This window comes from Delphinus delphis, chromosome 9 (genome assembly GCF_949987515.2).
Source record: "Delphinus delphis chromosome 9, mDelDel1.2, whole genome shotgun sequence".
Lineage (NCBI taxonomy): Eukaryota > Metazoa > Chordata > Mammalia > Artiodactyla > Delphinidae > Delphinus > Delphinus delphis.
In genome coordinates this window covers 12,245,894-12,265,438 of record NC_082691.1, presented here as the reverse complement: position 1 = coordinate 12,265,438, position 19,545 = coordinate 12,245,894, and the positions used below count along the sequence as shown (strand labels likewise).

The following is a 19,545-nucleotide window of genomic DNA, read 5'->3' as shown; positions in this document are numbered from 1 at the left end:
CATAAAGCTTTCAGAAACGGGCACCCACTGGTTCTAAGGGTGGTAGTGGGCTTTGTCTTTAGAAAGGCTCTTGTTTTATCCTTGGTTAGGCCTCGTTCTTGTAGAATAAAAGGCAGATACACAGTGTCTTCACTTGGCATGAAGGTAAAAATCTCTGGAAAGGAAAAGGTACATTCCTACAGAAATAAATAAATAAGGAAAAGGTACATTTCTATAGGAAACAAACCAACATTTTTCTCCTGTGAAGAAACTGGCCCTTTGGTCTAGGACGCCTGAAGACAGGTTTTTCGGAGCTGATATGATTAATGCTCAATTTATATGTATTTTAATGGGGGAGGGGGAAGCAAATTCCTAAGCAATGTCCGTAGAGTTTCACTCTTTTGCGATGATAATGTAGCATCTGAGATGAAAATGTCTACAGGGATGTATAACCAAATGGTTGACAGAGAATATCCTCAAGGGTGAGACTACGAAGGTCTTATTTTACATCTTTCTGTAAAATCTTCAATTTCTGCCCACTGGACTGTGCGTCTTAAGGCCCAGTGTGCCTCTGAGCCTGGGCCATTGGGCCACTTGGGTGACAGAGGTGACCAGGTCCAACAAGGACCCAGGAAGGTGAGCCTGCTGTCCTGAGAGCCCGATCGCTGCAGTTGAGAAAATGCTCTGAGCGCTGGGAACAGTCCAGACCCCAGGTGGCCTTGGGAATGTACTAACTAAGGCAGGAGCAACTATGAACTAGATTTTGGAAGAAATATGCAGTTTAGGGAAGAAGTAAGAATGGAGCATAGCTCAGAAGACACAGCTCATCTATTTCCCACACACCTCTGCCTGCTGGACACATGCTCTCAGACAGGATAAATTTGGGGATGGTTCCCCCATGCCTCACTAAGGAAAGATGGAGGGAAAGGTGGGTGATGAATGAACGCCTGGGCTGTGTCAACTGAAAAGAAAAAGCACAACGTGAGAGTTGTGAGTTAAGTTTTATTTGGGGCAAAATGAGGACCACAGCCCCGGAGACAGCATCTCAGAGAGCTCCGAGAAACTGCTCCAAAGGGGTGGGGGGGAAGGTCAGTGTTGTATACGGTCTTAGTGAAGGCGGGCGCGCACACATGCTTTCACAAAGGCTTGCTGCTGGTCGCGAGGAACAGATTCACCGCGAATGACTTTAGTGCTTTTCTAGATATGAGAAGATGCAAGAAGTGGGCTCATAAAATCCTCTCCTGCTCTGTAATAACCTATATGGGACAGGAATCTAAAAAAGAGTGGCGATATGTACAAGTATAACTGATTCACCGCGCTGTACAGCAGCAAGTAACACGACATTGTAAATTAACTCTACTCCAATAAAAAATTTTTTTAAAAAAGATTCACACCTCCCCCCCCCCCAAAAAAAAAATTCCTCTCCTGAAAATATCTAACTATCTAAAGGCCTGTTCTGCCGGTTTTTCCCAGAGCACAGGGCGCCTCCTTCCTGATCTCCACCCTGAGCCCCTTTCAGGGGGTGTTGAAGGTCAGCAGCTGCAGCAGTGTGTGGCTTAGTCCTTTTAGAGGCAGGTGGCAACTGCCAGGTTGTAGCTGGCAGCTGGCTGAAGTCACAGGCATTATGAATGAAACACAATATTAATTATCAGCTGCTGGAGCAGGAGAGCTCAGGGCAGCAATCCCTCCAGCCTGCACTTGATGTCTATATTATTTCTAGCTCAGCACCTGAATTGAGTTGCTTTCCAATTTGAATTTGAGTTTTCTCTTTCCCAGTCACCGCAAACCCTTTGGAGAAGCTGACGTTTTCAGAGCGAATGATTCATGTTCGAGTTCTTAAAAACATAGTTGCTTTTATACTCTAGGTGACTTTTGGCAGCCAGACATCTTAGCATGTATTTTGCTTGTATTTTGCTATGATGATTCTGAAGTTGAAAAATGTTTTTCTATACTTTCCGACTTAGGAGTTCATCGATAAGAAAATCTGCTCAGTATGACTTTGTTTCTTCCTTAATGAAAAGGTTCTTCTTGAATGAAAAGTTTATTCTGTGTTGCTGGCTTGCGACTGTCCCATCCCTGGCTAAGCATAGAACACGTCAGTAATCTAAACCACTGTTTGGAGAGATGTGAGCGAGGAATAGCAAGCATGGTAAAAGAAATTTCTTGAAATTTAAATATGTTGGGTTGACTATCATGAATTTCTGTTGATTTCTAGTTATAGGAAAGATTATTTCCCCTCCCAGGACACATTCAAATACAAGTGCCGTATTTATGGAAAGACATTGCCTTGATTTAACATAACAAATACCTTACAATGTACAAATTTTGTAAATTCATTATTTTCCAGACCTGGTTAGCTGATCACTTGTATCAACATTTAGAGGCCAAGAGCAAGTCTTATAAAAGGAAATGGAGGAGGGCTTGCATTAACTGGACCATGTGATGCAAGCATGATTATTTTTTTATTATTGAACTATAGTTGATTTACAATATTGTGTTAGTTTCAGGTGTACAGCAAAGTGATTCAGTTATATATATATTCAGATTCTTTTCCATTACAGGTTATTACAAGATATTGAATACAGTTCCCTGTGCTATACAGTAGGTCCTTGTTCGTTATCTATTTATATATAGTAGTGTGTGTCTGTTAATCCCATACTCCTAATTTATCCCTCCTCCCTTTCCCCTTTGGTAAACATAAGTTTGTTTTCTATGTCTGTGAGTCTGTTTCTGTTCTGTAAATAGATTCATTTGCATTTTTTTTTAGATTCCACATATAAGTGATAATCATATAATATTCGTCTGTCTCTGTCTGACTTACTTAGTATGATAAATCTCTAGGTCCACCCATGGCAATATTTCATTTTTTTATGGCTGAGAAATATTCCATTATGTATATACATCTTCTTTATCCATTCGTCTGTTGATGAACACTTAGGTTGCTTCTGTCTCTTGGCTATTGTACATAGTGCTGCAGTGACCACTGAGGTGCATTTATCTTTTTGAATTAGAGTTTTCGTCTTTTCCAGGTATATGCCCAGGAGCGGGATTGCAGGCTTACATGGCAACTTTATTGTTAGGTTTTTAAGGAACCTCCATACTGTTCTCCATAGTGGCTGTACCAATTACATTCCCACCAACAGTGCAGGAGGACTCCCCTTTTCTCCACACCCACTTATGATTTGTAGACTTTTTAATGATAGCCATTCTGACAGGTTTGAGCTGAAGCTGTAGTTCTGATTTGCATTTCTCTAATAATTAGCAATGTTGAGCATCTTTTTATGTCAGGCGTGATTTTTAGTGAAAGCAGACTTTTCCTAAAATAGCTTGTCATTGTCCCTTTTCTCTGACTTAATTTCCTTGATTTCGGAATGGGATAAATGCAACTGAATGAAGAAAATAATCTAATAGAGAGTCATGTTTCACTCGTTGTTGTTGTCTTTGTTATTTTTCAGCGTTATCTCAAACTTTGCCACCTGAGAACCTAAGTCCAGTGCTTACAGAAGAAAGCACTATTCCATCTAGCCAAGGCTCAACAGATGATTATACTGTGGTTATGCAGCCAGCTGAAAATGAAGCAACCACGGATGGACCATCTGCCCTCTCCCCCAGGAGACCAGTCAGTCCAGGAACCAGACGTCAGCAATGTCACCGACCTGGATGACATGATGGCTGCTCAGAGACCAGCGGTGCCACTGAGGAAACACCAACAGACCCACCTGGGAGTTCCATTGCCTCTAAGCACACTCTGCTCCCTGACTTTAGGTAGCGACTCCTGGTTGACATTCCAGATTTGTTTTGATCACCCTATTTGTGTCGGTTTTTCCCTCTTCATTCATGTACCTTTTACAATCCACCAGTCTGCTTGGCTCCCACCCTACCATCCTTGATAAATATGGACACAAAACAACCACTCTGCTGTGGTCCAGCCATCATCTCACTCGGTTCTCAGAAATTCAAAAATCAGTAGGACTTATTAGCTTCTCCCATTTGATTTTCTTCCTGCAGAATTTTCTTTAGAGCTGTAACCTTGCTCTACTGTCACATTTTTGTCTTTTGAAACAATGTTCTACGTTCTAGAAATCATGCAGGCAGAATATACGTTCCCTATCTCCAATACACATTGTGCAAAACTGAAAGAGAAAAGGGACACAGCAGAGAATGCATGGGCACCCTTTTAGGGGGCAGAAGTAAATTGACTTTCTGGGCCTTACTCACACTATGCCCATTTGTTTTTCTTTTATAGACTAGGATCACGAGAATGTTCAACAGAAGAATTGCCAAGAGGGCTAGAATCTCACCAGACGGTGGCATTAATAATGGAACAAACTAGAACTGATGACAGAGACATCAAGTCTGAAAATGACACAAAGAATATAAATACTGCGAGATGGCTCCCCCCTCCCAAATTCTGCCTCTTGCCAAATAGCTTCATTTCTTCCACATTATCCGTGGTAAAATATGGAACACAGAATCACGCGTCACGTCCAAAAATGCTCTGCTAGTGACATCGTAGGGTTCACTCCTTTTTGTCATACATGACTTTAAATAATAAATTGATGGTTATTAAAATCACAGGACATTTAATAGGAGCTTATTTTACTTGCATCACCACTTTGATTCAAAAAAGGATTTAAGGTGAGAAGGAAAAAGGGTAAACAAAGGCCAGAGCTTTACCTACAATCAGAACTGAAGTAGATCTCTAGGAATGAATGCCGTGTAGTTCCCCTTGCCCCACCTGGGTGACTCTAATGCGTGTGGCATCTCTCCTCTCCCGCCGCCATCTAACCCACGCACTCCCCTGTGGTTGGGCAGACGTAAAACTCAGAATTTAGTTAGCAGATGGCAAGCTGCACACGTGTAGAGGCACAGTCTTGAATCTGGAGACCGAGATCCAGTTGTACATCTTTGTTCGCCATCAGCATTGTAACTCCCCTGACCCACATACAACTTTCCTGCCCACAAAAGTCCCAACTTCCCCCCGACTCCACGCTCCCCACCCCCGAAGACCCACAGACATACAGGAAAGGTCTCCCAAGTCCGTGTACTCTTCAACACAGACACTGAAAATGACCCTCACTAAAATTGTTAGGATCCCCTAACAATACCTACCCTGTTCTGGAAGCTGTGTGGTCGTGCAGTGCCATTCCCAAGGTCCTCTACTTGCCATGTCTGAATTATTGCCAGAATGAGGACCAGGAGTTCAGGAAAGGGGAGTAATTATTTTAGGATTCAAACAAAAATCAGAAGGAATTGGAATTCTCAAAATGAAACGTAGCTGAGGTGCAAAGTAATAAAGGGTCGAATGATGCAAAAGAAAGGGTTCCAAAAGCTTGGGTGTGTGCGTGCACACACACGTGTGTGTGTAGCGTATGTAGTATATATAATATAAATGTATAAATTATTCCAAAAAGAAATCATCAGCATGAAAATTCAAAGCAATCATATGTAAAATATACAAAAAGTATGACAACTAGCAAGAACTGTTGGTTACTAGGCCTTCTTATGTGTCAGATTCTGCTTTAAATGCTGTCCATACAGTGTCTTATTTCATTTTAATCCTCATAACAACCCTGTAAAACAGATACTATTCTTATTTTGCAGATAAGGAAACTAAAGCTTGGTGAGGTTAAGTCACTTGCTCAGGGTTCACGCTAAGAGTAGCAAAATGAGGAATCAAATCAGGGCCCGCCTGCCTCCCAGGTGAGGTCTGACCATTACCTTGTGCTGCCTCCCAGTGGCAAGAGCTGGTAATTACCAAACATGAATTCTAGGGGTTCCTCCTTCATTTCTCTAAAACTGTTTCTACCTATGAGATGAGATGGGTTGGGCAAAAATGATCTCCAAAGTCCATTTTTTATCCAGCATTCTTCATTGCACCAGATTTGCAAAAATATGTCCACGTATCATATCGATTCTTAAGTATCCTGACTTCATGACCAAATTGATGCCGATTTATTCAGCCCGGAATTTATAAATTACACATTATGACTAATTTGTGTCACCTTTGCATTCTCGGCACTGGGAACAGTTGTCTTTCACACCAGAGGGTCTCAGAAACGACTAGCACATCCTCAGGGACCTATGTAAGACCATTAAGCCACCTCCACACTTGTCTTTTTTGGAAAAAGGCAAGAAAAACTGGGGGAAAAATGGAGCTAATGGAGCTAGAATTGAAGTTAAAGATAATTTATTGAGTTCACTCTGTTTTATAAGTGATTAAATTAGGCCCAGAGACGACATTTTTGTTATATCGATATTGGTATTACCAGTATTATAATTACTATTGTCATCATTTTCATCCTCTAAGGGTCCGACTGGCTGAGAATTCTTCCTTCTTTATTCACTGTGAACTGTCCCAGGAGAAGAAGTGTCAGAGGCTCTTGCCTTTTTTTTCTGAGCTGGAGATTTAGGAACCACAGCCCTCTGCCCTCTTTTAGTCCCCACTCCACACACACACACACACACACACACACACACACACACACACACACACCTCATTCAGGAATTCCACCCTTAATCTTTAGATTACGGACAATTATTTTCCTTAGTGTATACAGTTTTGAGACAAAATTACTTACAAAAATTTGGGGTGGGGGGACTTCCCCAGTGGCGCAGTCGTTAAGAATCCACCTGCCAATGCACGGGTCACAGGTTCGAGCCCTGGTCCAGGACGATCACACATGCCGCGGAACAACTAAGCCCCTGCACCACAACTACTGAGCCTGCACTCTAGAGCCCATGAGCCACAACTACTGAGCGCGTGTGCCGCAAAAAAAAAAAAAAGAATAATACGTCTTGACCAAATGGGGGTTATTCCAGAAATAAAGGACTAGTTTAACATATGAAAGCCAATGTAATTAATGACATTAACAAAATAAATGAGAAAAATCAATAAATGAGAAAAATGAGCAAAATTCAAATAAACCTACAAACAGGCTATTGATAATTAAGAAATTTATCAAGGGTCCTGGATCACTATACAAAAATCAGTTGTATTTCTATATGAGAGTGACAAACAAGCAGAAAATAAAATTTAGAATTACCGTTTACCATAGCATCAAAACATAACATATCTCTAAATAATCTAATGAAAGATGTATAAAATGTCTGCACTGAAAACTGCAAAGCATTAATGGGAATTTTTTAAATAAACTTAAGTAAATAGAAGGGTGTACCCTAATCATTGACTGGAAAATTCAATGTTGTTAAGATATCAGTTCTCCGAAAATTGATTTATAAATTCAGAGCAATTCCAATAAAATCATAATCGGTTTTCTTTTTTGCTGGGGAGCTGGGAAGAAATGGATAAGCTGATTCTAAGATTTATATGGAAGTGCAAAGGACCTAAAATGCCCAAGGAAATACTGAAGAAGTAGAACAAAGCTAGTGCATTTAATCCACTAGATATAAAACATACTAAAAAACCACAGATATTAAGACAATGCAGTACTGTTACTAGAATACACAAAGAGACCAATATAATAGAAATAAGAGTTCAGAACAGATGCACAAGTCTCCTGCATCTCATTTGTGAGGGAAAAACTCCACTGCAGTTCAGTGGGAAAAGGTACATGGGGCTGGGCCAGTTGGACAGTTATACAGAAAAAACAAACAAACCTGGACCCCCTACCTTATACCAACCTAAATATAAAAGTTGAGGCAACTTATAAAAGAAATATAGGAGAATAATACTGGAGAACATCGTCATAAGAGTAGGCAAATATTTCTTAAACATGCAACAAAAACTACTAATAAAAAATAAAATATAATTAAATTGGACATCATTAACAGAACATGCATTCGTGAAACAACACCACAAGATAGTGAAAAAGAAAACCACAGAATGAGGGTTGATATGTGCAATACATGCTTTAACAACAGACTCATATTCAGAATATATAAAGAATTCCTACAAATTAATAAGGAGACACAGACAAGCCAATTAAATGATAGGCAAAACACTTGAACTTTACCATAGAAGAATATTAAAGTGGCCAAAATTAAGCACAAAAGTTGCTCAATATCATCAGTAAGAAGAATTACAAGTTAAAAGTACAATGAGATAACACTTTCCATTCAGTAGAATGGCTAAGACAGAAAGACTGAAAATACTGGGTGTTTGATAGTAATGTGGTATAACTAAAACACTTACAGTGTTTCTAATAGTGTCAATGTGTATAACCACTTTGGAAAAATGCTTGGTGGTACTTTGCAAAACTAAACATGCATATACTCTGCAACCCAGCAATTCCTCTTCTAGGTATATACCTAATAGAAATGAGTGCATATGTCCTATAAAATACACATAAAACAACATTCATAGCAACTTTATGCATAATAACTAAAGGCTGCAAACAACAAATTTTCATCAATATTACAATGAAAGTAAGTCTTGTGTCCATACAATAGAGCCCTAGAGAAATGAAAGATAACTACTACTACACGCAACAATATTAATGAATCCTGAGGAAAAAATATTGAGTAACAGAGGCAGAAACAAAAGAATACATAATGTATTACTCCATTTATATAGAATGCAAAACAAATAAGACTTATCCAGGTCAGAATAATGGTTACTTCTAAGGGTAATGTTTCTGATTGGAAAGAATAATTAAATAAGCAATTGGAGATATTAAATAACATCTCAGAAAACAGATAAACAATAAGACGAAAATAAGAACTGACCAAATTCAGTTAAGAATTTGAGATAAAAGACAAAACATCTCAGAAATAAAGATTAAATTACTAGGTGCCTAAGGGAGAATAGGATGACCAAAAAAATGTCATAAGGGACATCACAAATAGAAATCACAAGTAGGAATGAGAAAAGCCAAGAAAACGGAAGCAGAGAGACAAGAATGCAAATCAAATCTAACACAAATATAAGTAGAATACCCGAAGAAGAAAAATGAAATACAAGAACTAGAATACGTAAAACTATAATTTAAGAAAGCTTTCCTGAAAAATAGAAGTACCGAATCTACATATTAAAAAGGTATAGCACATATATGAAAACAGACTCCAAGTCATAACCAAAGAAATTATTATAATTTATAGAAAAAATCTTCTGAACCTCCAGGGAAAATGACCAAATCACTTACCAAAGGAAGAAAATCAAGTTGGCATCAGGTTTCTTGACAGTAACATTTACCGCAGGAATATAATGGAGAAACATCTACAATAAAACAAGAAAAGAGAGTGTGAAATGAGCAGCTTTTATATCCAAGCAACCTTCCTTCACATATCAAAGCTACAGAAAAATAGTTTTGAACATGCAAAAACTCAGGGGATATGACCCATGAGCTCCTTTTGAGGAAGCTCATACTTGGAAAAACTGGTAAAAGGAAATTAGTAGTGAGCATTAAATATATTTAACTGAAGATCTAAGACTAAAACAAAGGTGAGAATAAGGGTGAAAGAACAGTATGTAAACATTAAACTACCTGACAAAGTAAAAACAGCACAACTTAAAAAGGAGGAAAAAAGAAAGGAAAAAGTATGATTACTTCCTTGATTTACTTGTAAATAAGTGTTGGAAAACAGATTATATCATTTCAAGCTAAAAAAATAAAATAACAAGAGCCAAATAGCAGAAGGAGAGAGAGAGGGGAGAAAGGATAGAAAGGAGGGGAGGGGAAGGGGAGGAGAACTGAGGGGAGGGGACAGGGGAGACAAGGAAGAAGGGGAGGAAGGAATGAAGGAAGGAAAAAATCATGAAATGAATAAAAATGGGTTTCTATTGGGGTGGAGGGAAATGATGTGAGAGAGAGAGATAGAAACAATATTTTTCTGATGACACATTTATATAGTTTTCACTTTTGAACCACATAAGTTTACATCTTTTAAAGAATAAAATTAATTTTTAAAACTCTAAAATCAATAGTAAACTGATACTAGTGAACCTAACTAGATATGTAATTAGTAACATAACACTGCAAGGAAAAAAAATAGTTACATGACTTTAAAACAGTACTTTAACCATACCTCTTTAATAGGCTATAAGGACAAGAACTACAAAGAAATACTCACATTTATTTAGTGACTTTATTATAATCAGTAATAATAGAATTTTGAAATTTTTAATGTATATTGTAGCATAAGTCAAATAAGCAATCTTGTTAGGAAGAAAAGATCTTCAGAGCAGGAGAAAAGAGTTTGAAATTAATATTAAGTAAAATCTTATAATGTTGATTTAATTTGATGACATCAATATAATTACTTTGAAACATGTAAACATTTTCATCTTTATGCTTTGAAAGTGCCCAGGAGAAATGATGCTCTGGCCATCAGAATATTGTTTTGAAATGCCATTGGTTATTAAAGGTTCCTTGAAGAAATAGCTGATTCCAGGTCTCTGGTAAAATAGTACAGGTAATTTTGAGACATCTCGTTCTGCCAGAAAGCAAGAAAATGAAGATAATGTAATTACATAAAAAGACACAGGGAAGTCAAAAGGGTTCCTACTGGCCAAAGTTTGAACAACTTAAGCATCAAAAAGCATAATAAAAGGGCAACATGAGAAATCCTGTGGTGATGGATATGTTCTATATTTTACTATGCTATTGTACTATAGTTTTGCAAGATGTTACTACAGTATTGGGGGAACTGTGTAAAGGGTACATGGATTCTGTCTGTATTATTCTTACAACAGCACATGAATCTATAATGATCTCAAAATTTATATTTAAAAAAGAATAATAAGAATAGAGCAGAAATCAATGACAGTGAAAACAGGAAATCAACAGAGAAAAATCAGTAAAACCAAAATCTGAACATTTGAAAAGATCAACAAAATCAATCCCTCTAGCCAGGTTAACTAAGAAAAAATGGAGGAGTTCACAAATTAATATCAGAGATGAAAGAGGAGACATTACTACAGAACCCATGGACATAAAGGTAAGAAATGAACACAGTGAACAACTCTATGCCACAAATGTGATAACCTAGATGAAATAGACTATTCCTTGAAAGATACAATCTGTCAAAATTCTCACAAGAAGAACAGACAACATGTATAGGCATATGTATATAAAATAAATTGCTTCAAGAATTAATAACCTTCCAAAACAGAAAATACCCAGCCCAGATGGGTTTACTGGTGAATTCTATCAAACACTGACGGAAGAAATTATGCTAATTCTCTACAATCTTTCGGAGGATAGAAGCAGATGGAACAATTCCTAACTCATTATATGAGGCCACCTTTATCCTAATACCAAACAAAGACAAAGACATTATAAGGAAGGAAAACTGCAAACCAATATTTCTCATGAACACAAATGCAAATATCCTCCAAAAAATTAGCAAATTGAGTCCAACAACATCTAAAAAGAATTACACACAATGACCAAGTGGGATTTATCCCAGGTGTGCAAGGCTTGTTCACCATTCAAAAATCAATTAATATAATCTATCAATACACTAAAAAAGAAAAATCACATGGTTATATCAATAAGTGCAGAAAAAGCACTTAACAAAATCTAACACCCATTTATGATAAAAACTCTCAGTAAACTAGAAACAGAGGGAAGCTTTCTCAACTTGATAAAGAAGAGCCAAAAAATCCCACAGCAAACATCATAGTTAATAATGAGAAACTCAAAATGTTCCCACTAAGATCAGGAACAAGCCAAGGATATATCCTCTTCTTTTCAATGTCATACTGGAAGTCCTAGCTCATGCAGTAAAATAAGAAAAGGTAATAAAAGGTATACAGACTGGGAAGGAAGAAATAAAACTGTCCTGTTTCTCAGATGACATGATCATCTATGTAGAATATTTGAAAGGATTAGCAAAAAAAAAAAAAAATCTCCTGGAAATAATAAATGATTATAGCAAGACATCAGGATACACTTTAATATACAAAAGTCATTCACTTTCTTATATCTCATCAATGAACAAGTAGAATTTGAAATTAAAAACAATACCATTTACATTAGCACCCACCAAAATTAAATACTCAGGTATAAATCTAACAAAATATGCAAAAGATCTATATGAGGAAAACTACAAAACTGACGAATGAAATCAAAGATCTAAATAAATGGAGGGATGTTCCATATTTATAGATAGGAAGACTCAATATTGTCAAGGTATCAGTTTATCTCAACTTGATCTATAGATTTAATGCAATCTCATTCAAAATCCCAGCAAGTTATTTTGCATATATCAACAATCAATTCTAAAGTTTATATAGAGAGGCAAAAGATCTAGAATAGACAACAAAATATTAAAGAAGAATAAAGTTGGAGGACTGAAACTACCTGACTTCAATACTTATTATAAAGCTACAGTAGGGCTTCCCTGGCGGCGCAGTGGTTGAGAGTTTGCCTGCCGATGCAGGGGACACAGGTTCGTGACCCGGGTCGGGAAGATCCCACATGCCGCGGAGTGGCTAGGCCCGTGAGCCATGGCTGCTGAGCCTACGCGTCTGGAGTCTGTGCTCCGCAACGGGAGAGGCCACAACAGTGAGAGGCCCACGTACTGCAAAAAAAAAAAAAAAAAAAAAAAAAAGCTACAGTGATCAAAACAGTGTAGTATTCACAAAGCAAAAACCTAGACTAGATACACAAATGATAAAGAGAAAGGAATCTAAGCACACTACTACAGAAAATCAACCAATCACAAAGGAAGAGAGCAAAGAAAGAAGAAAGGAAAAAGGAATTACAGTCAGAAAAATTAACAAAATGGAAATAGTTAAGTCCATACCTAAAAATAATTACTTTAAATATAAATGTACTAAGTTCTCCAATTAAAATATATACAGTGGCTGAATGGATAAAAGCAAACAAACAAACAGAAAATCAAGACCAAACTATTTGCTGTCTACAGGAGACACAGTTCAGCTTTAAGTACACACAGAGATTGAAAGTAAAGACATGGAAAAATATATTCCATGCCAATGGAAATGAAAGAAAGCAAGGGTAGCTATACTCATAAAAGACAAAATAAACTTTAAGCCAAAGACTGTAAAAAGATACAAAGAAAATCATTATATAATGATAATGATATCAAGAGGACATGACATTTGCAAATATTTATGCACCCAACATAGGGTCACCTAAACATACAAAGCAAATATTAATGGACCTGAAGGGAGAACCAATCACACTCTTTGGTATCTGCCAAAAAGAGTTGAAAATTTATGTCCATACAAAAACTCACACATGGATGTTTATAGCAGCTCAGTTCATAATTGCCAAAAGTGGTAAGCAATGAAGAGGGCCTTCTCTAGATGAATGGATAAACTGTGGTATATCCAGACAATGGAATATTATTCAGCATTGAAAAGAAACCCGCTATCAACTTATGAAAAGACAGGGAGGAACCTTATATGCCTAATACTATGTGAAAGGAGCCAGTCTGAAAAGCCTGGATGATTCCAATTATATAACATTCTGGAAAAGGCAAAGCTATGTAAGCAGTAAAAAGATCAATGGTTGCCAAGAGTTTGGGGGAGGTTGGAAGGAGGAATGAATAGGTGAGGCACAGAGGATTTTTAGGGCACTGAAAACACTCTTTGATACCATAATGATGAGTACATGTCATGATACATTTGTCCAAACTCATAAAATGTGCAACACCAAGAGTGAACAGTAATATGAACTATGGACTTTGGGCAATTATGACATGTCACTGTAGGTTCATTAATTGTAGCAGATGTACCACACTGGTGGGGGATGATAATGGGGGGGCTGTGCGTATGGAGTTCAGAGAGTATGTTAATCCTGGAACAACACAGGTTTGAACTGCACAGGTCCACTTATATGCAGATTTTTTTCAATAAATAGGAACTGCAGTACTACACCATCTGCAATCGGTTGAATCCTTGGATGTGGAACTGCCTATACAGAGTGCTGACTATAAAGTTATACGTACATTTTTGATTGCTTGGGGCTCAGCACCCAAACCCCTGCATTGTTCAAGGGTCAGCCAGCTATGGGAAATCTCCGTACTTTATTGATCTCTGTATCTTTACCCTCTCAATTTTGCTGTGAACCTAAAATTTCTCTAAAAAAACATAAAGTCTTAGTGAAACTGATCAGGACCCTGTGGGGCTCCTGGGCACAAAAGTCTTTCCATATCCCCTGCACAAGTCCTTCCATGTCCCCTGTTTCTTATTTGTATGAAGTAGGCTTCCTTCAGCCTCCGTGACCTTCCCTAATTTCCAAAGGGCAGGTTCAAATAGTTGTCAATCAGAGTAGTGAGGGGTTGAGGAGACAAGGGAGGAGCAGTCAAGAAACAAGAGTGCAGCCTTGGGGCAGGGTCCTGGTTCCCCTCAAGGGATACTTAATACTACCTCAAGGATACCTTTGGAACAGGGTCCTGGTTCCTCCTCAAGGGATTACCTAACACTACTTCAAGGATACCTTTGGGACAGGGTCCTGGTTCCTCCTCAAGGGATACCTAACACTACCTCAAGGATACCTTTGGGACAGGGTCCTGGTTCCTCCTCAAGGAATACCTAACACTACCTCAAGGATACCTAACACTATCTTTGAGCTCTTCTGCAGAACTAAACCCCCCACCAAATGGAAGATGTTACCTACTTAATGAAGCATTCTTCATTCCAGAGAGAAGGTCACAGAAGCCCATCACAAAACCACCTGAAGCCAGATGACCTCTGGATTGAAGGAATGCAGGCCTTGCAAGCACCCTGATCCTTATCAGCAGCCCTGCTCCTTGACTATAATACTCCCCACAAACCCCCCTGGCTTGGGACGCACTGTTTTGAGGGCATTAGCCCGCCTTTGCCTGGAAAAGCAATAAAGTTATTCCTTTCTACTTCATCCAAACTCTGTCTCCGAGATTCAATTTGGTGCCGGCATACAGAGGCGAATTTTCGGTATCATTAGTAAAAAATAAAATAAAATGAAATAAATTATTGTAACAAAAAAGAAGTGTAATTGATTTGGGCACATTTAAATATATAATAATTCATGAGTCCAATATGGTACTCAGAAAATAGAATCTCCCTCCAAAAATTTCATTGCTGTTACTGAAGGTGACTATTATACCAATCCCATACTCTGAAAACCATTAATTAGAGAAAAGGAATTAAGGATACCCTGACATTCAAGAAGAAACTATATTTCAGAGCAACAAAATGGCCCCAGCTCATAGGGAAAGCTTTTCGGTACCCTTATAGAAGAATGATACCTAATAAGTGTAAAGGAAATGGTAGAAGTGGGAAAATCACCATTTTGTCACTCTGAACGAAATAACTGATTCAGGTTATAATGATTAATGCATGCTAAAATCATTAGGTGAAAGGACAATGGGGAACTGAATATTCACATAGTGCAAAAGTATTATTTCATAGTTAATTTACTAGTCCCAAGGGGAAAAACATCACTTTACAATGGAAAGTTCTGGCTGTCACCACTTTATTCAAAGGGACAATACTTAACATTACTAACAGTGGAACAACCAGATATGATATGACCCCTGGTGTAATGCACATGAAGAATACAGTATCACCTATAAAATATTTAATCCAGCTTTTAGATCTCATTTCCAGTTTACAGGAAATAAAATTTACCACCAGAAACAATTAGACAAATCAAGAATATAGGATATCCTGTAAGACAACAGTCCTGGTATCTTCAAAAGCCAAAGTCATGAAAGAGTGAGATTATGCGTTAAATCAAAATAGAATTATGAAATATTAAAGCCAAAAGTAACGCCTAGTGTTTGACTGGATCCTCGTTAGACAGAACCCCTGACATCAGAATATGAACTGGGCATTAGATGATGTTCAGAATTATTGCTAATTTTCTTAGGTGTGCTCATGGAATCATGGTTGTGCAAAAAAATGTTCTTTCTGGAACTGAATACTGAGGGAGGTATAGGTAAAAACATCATGGTGTCTGTAATTTATTTTAAAATATTTCAGCAAAAGAAAAACTTAAATAGGGCAAAATAATAACACCTGTTTAACTGAGGTGATGGGTATATGAATGCTCGTACTCTAATTGTTTTTCTGTACATTTGAAAACTGTACTTATTGCTTCTCTCCCATTTTGTCTATTCTTCCTTTTGGGGACAAAAAACCATAATGGCAGTTAGAAATATTTCCTAATACACGAAAGGAAAAGCCAACTCCAGTGGCTTAAATAAATCGGGGTTTTATATTTTCTCTCAGCAAGAAGTCCTGAGGGAAGCTGACGTCAGCACCAGAGTCTGTGACGTTCCCTCGGCCTTCCTCTCATCCTTATAAAATCATTTATTCTGTCACAAAATGGTGATTTCCCCGACTCTACTGTTTCCTTGGCGCACTAGCTAGCATTCCTCCACGGGGCAAGCCTGGCCATTGCCCACGTCAAATCAGGAAAAAGATGGAAGGAAGAGGAGGCAGAACTAACAGACTTGCCCCGGGTCTCACCGTCAAGGATTTCAGGCTAAGAGAGCAAGGATGTGGGTGCTTCCAGCCCCTACAGGACAGGCAGGCAAAGGCAGGGAGAACTTGGACCAGGTGCAGTGTGCAGGCTCCTGCTGTCTGCTGTGACCTTTGTGGACCTCACTATTTGTCCTCCAGGTCTCAGCCTCTCGGATTTCCCATCCTTTTACTTCTTTGCTGCATTCTGGGGAGCTGTTTCAGTTCAGAATCTTTTCTTTAGTTTTGTCTGATTGACGTTTTTGAAGTTTTTTCTGAACTTCTCATTTTAGTGAGGCTTTTTCTATTACTAGAACTCCCGATTGCCTGTATTCTCCTTATGGTTTCTATACTTTATTTTACCTTCTTAAAACATTTTTTATTTATATGGAGACGGATTTCTGATTCCACGATGCCAGGTCGGGGGAGGTCTTCCCCACAGTGCACTCCTGGCCCTTCTCCCCTTCTGGGGACACAGAGTCATTTATTGGACCACCTGGGATGCTCTGCTCAGCTCTGCCCTTTTCCTGTTGGGAACAAGCTTCCCACAAGTGAGGTGTCCTCTGCACCAGACGTGCTCTCCCATCACACGCCCAGCACTACTTGTGCCTGGGTGGGTAGCATCTGCCTAATTCTGGGGTTCAGCCCACCTTCTGCAGATATAAACCACATCCTCCATCTTAGCTACACGCAGTGTTTTGTCACAGATGGTATTTTAGCCTCTATCTGCCTCTTTGACTCATTCCTCTTTTTTTTTTTTAATAATACACGTGGGGAACACGTCAAACCCTCCATATTTATTTATATTATTTATCAGATTATTTTACTATGATCTTAAGTTGTTGAGGAACTTTGTGCTGCTGACTCACTGGTGGTGGAAGATTTCCTCACATGATTTCACAATGTCTCACTGAAAGCCCATCCAAGCAAAGCTTCATTTCCATTGGACTCTGTGAAGCTTGGGAAACTGAAGTGTCCCACAAGTCACGAATGATGCCATGAGTGTTTCTGTGAGGTATCTGAACTATAGTACTTACCTGGGACCCATTTTTATACTAATTTCACACGCCTGGGCCTTCCCCATGACGCTCCTAGCAGAGCAGAGTCTGGACTTGACATCCCTCAGGCTCTTTTTCTTCCACTCAGAGCCACTGGAGTCACATTTCCTTGCTGTCACCCTGGGCAGTGTTTACAAGATCCTTTTTCTCAGGGACTCCAGCCTTTCCAAGATTCCGGTTTCATGCAGGGAGGAGTCTTGGGGTTACCTCTTTACCTCAAAGTAAGCCTCCTGCCTCCAATTTTATTGCAGCAATATTAATTAATATTTAAGTTGGGGGGATCGTCTCTGTCTTTTATCCTCTGGCAAACAAGATTCCCACAGGGTGAGGTGTTCTTTGCCTGGGATTGAAATTTTCAGGCAGCTTTCTTTTTTAGGATATCTTGTTTTAGTATCAGAATCATGCTTATATTCCACAAAATGAATTTGAAAACATTCCCAATACAGTAATGATCTGAGACAACCAGCTTGCAATTACACAAATTAAGATACAGCTCCCAGGCTGCACACCTTCACAGGACCCTGTCCTCAAGCAGGAGCAGCCCAAGTTCTCATTTGGGGGTAGGAGAGGGCGAGTAAATGGAACATCACATCTTACCATGCTAAATATTTCCACCCCACTTAGGGGTACTGTTTTTTTTTAATTGAGGTGAAATCCACAAAACATAAAATTAACTGACTTAAAGCGAAAAATTTAGTACATTCGTAATGTTGTGTAACTACCATCTCTATCATATAGTTCCAAAACATTTTCATCACCCCAAGTTGTTTAGGGCAGAATTGGCATGATACTTATGTGTCAGATTCAGTTTGCCCACATAATTTTTTAGAGCAAGGAGATTATTTGATATCTAAATGTAAGCAAAACCTTACCTAAAGAAGTTAATTGGACCTGGACATTTTTTGGAGGTCGTTAATTAACTACTTGAACAATCTTCTCAAGGACTAGGGGTTAAATAGGTATTCTAGTTCTTCCTCAATTTTAACTCCTATTTCCTAAGAATATCATCTGTTTCACTGAGATGTCTAAACTTATCAAAATAGTATCTAGCTATTGTATATTTCCCTGTAATTAATTAGGGAAATTATAGCTTCTCCAAAGCTGTTTTATATCTTTCTTGGTCTTACAGCTCTCTTATGTTGTACTTTCTGGTTTTTATGCTTCCCTTGAGAATTCTTTTGACTTGTCTTCTCTTATACGGACCACATGTATTCTCCACCCTTGCCCCTCATTTGGAAGTGATTCAGCTTGGTTTCACTTTAAGTATCAGTAATATTTCCTGTTTGATACCTGCAACTATATTGCTCTATGGCAAACTGTGTTTGACATGACAGGAACTTGATACATGTTTATTAAATGAATGAGTATCACATCAATTCTGCCTTGAACACCCCCAGCATATACTACATTCCACCATATTGTACTAGCTACCATTATAATCCTATCTTTCCTTCCATTAATTCTTCCTCCACACTACAGGTCTTCGTTTTACTAAGAGATTTGACCATGACCCATCCTTTCTTAAAAATGGCCAATGGCTCTCTAATGCCAAACTCTTCAGAGAACTTTGCCTGCTTTTCTACTTCACTTCCAGTTTTATAAACTGTCCACATGAGCCCTGTCTCTGAACAGGCCCTCATATTCACACTTCGGTACCTTTCCAATCCACTCCCTGTACACTTCCTGTTGAGTCTCACACCCAACCCCTCAGAGGTCACTGCCTCTCTGACTTCCTGTCCCCATAGCACGAATTACTCCCTTACTCTGTTCCCAGTCTTTTAAACATAACTCTTTTAGAAAATTTAGTTCATTAATTATACTTCAATTGTTTCCTTCCATTTCAGATGAAGAACCCCTTAGACCAAAGAGCAATTATTCATCTTTTATACCAATAACTGTTATAATGCTTGGTACATAATAGTACCAAGTAATTAGTACTTTAATAAAGGCCTAAGCCCAATTTCTAACACTAGACAATTTCTGCTCCAGTGAAAGTTAAATCTACCTCTCCACACTAACTTGGAGCCCCAATCACAGCCTTTTCCCCTAGGAAATGTGTTGAGTTAGTAATAGAATCTCTCCCAGGAGAAACCCCCCGCCCCATACACGTAATTTTGCATTTCATTTCAT

General features: G+C 38.4%; 1 protein-coding gene across 1 annotated transcript in view; it reads right to left on the bottom strand.

Moving 5' to 3' along the window:
* Positions 1-19,545, bottom strand: part of C9H7orf25 (chromosome 9 C7orf25 homolog) — a 175,940-nt gene that overhangs the window by 152,893 nt on the left and 3,502 nt on the right. Inside the window, exon 2 of the transcript XR_011246590.1 lies at positions 9,084-9,157. The gene's annotated coding sequence lies outside the window, so the exon portion shown is untranslated. The remainder of the gene's footprint in view (positions 1-9,083; positions 9,158-19,545) is intronic.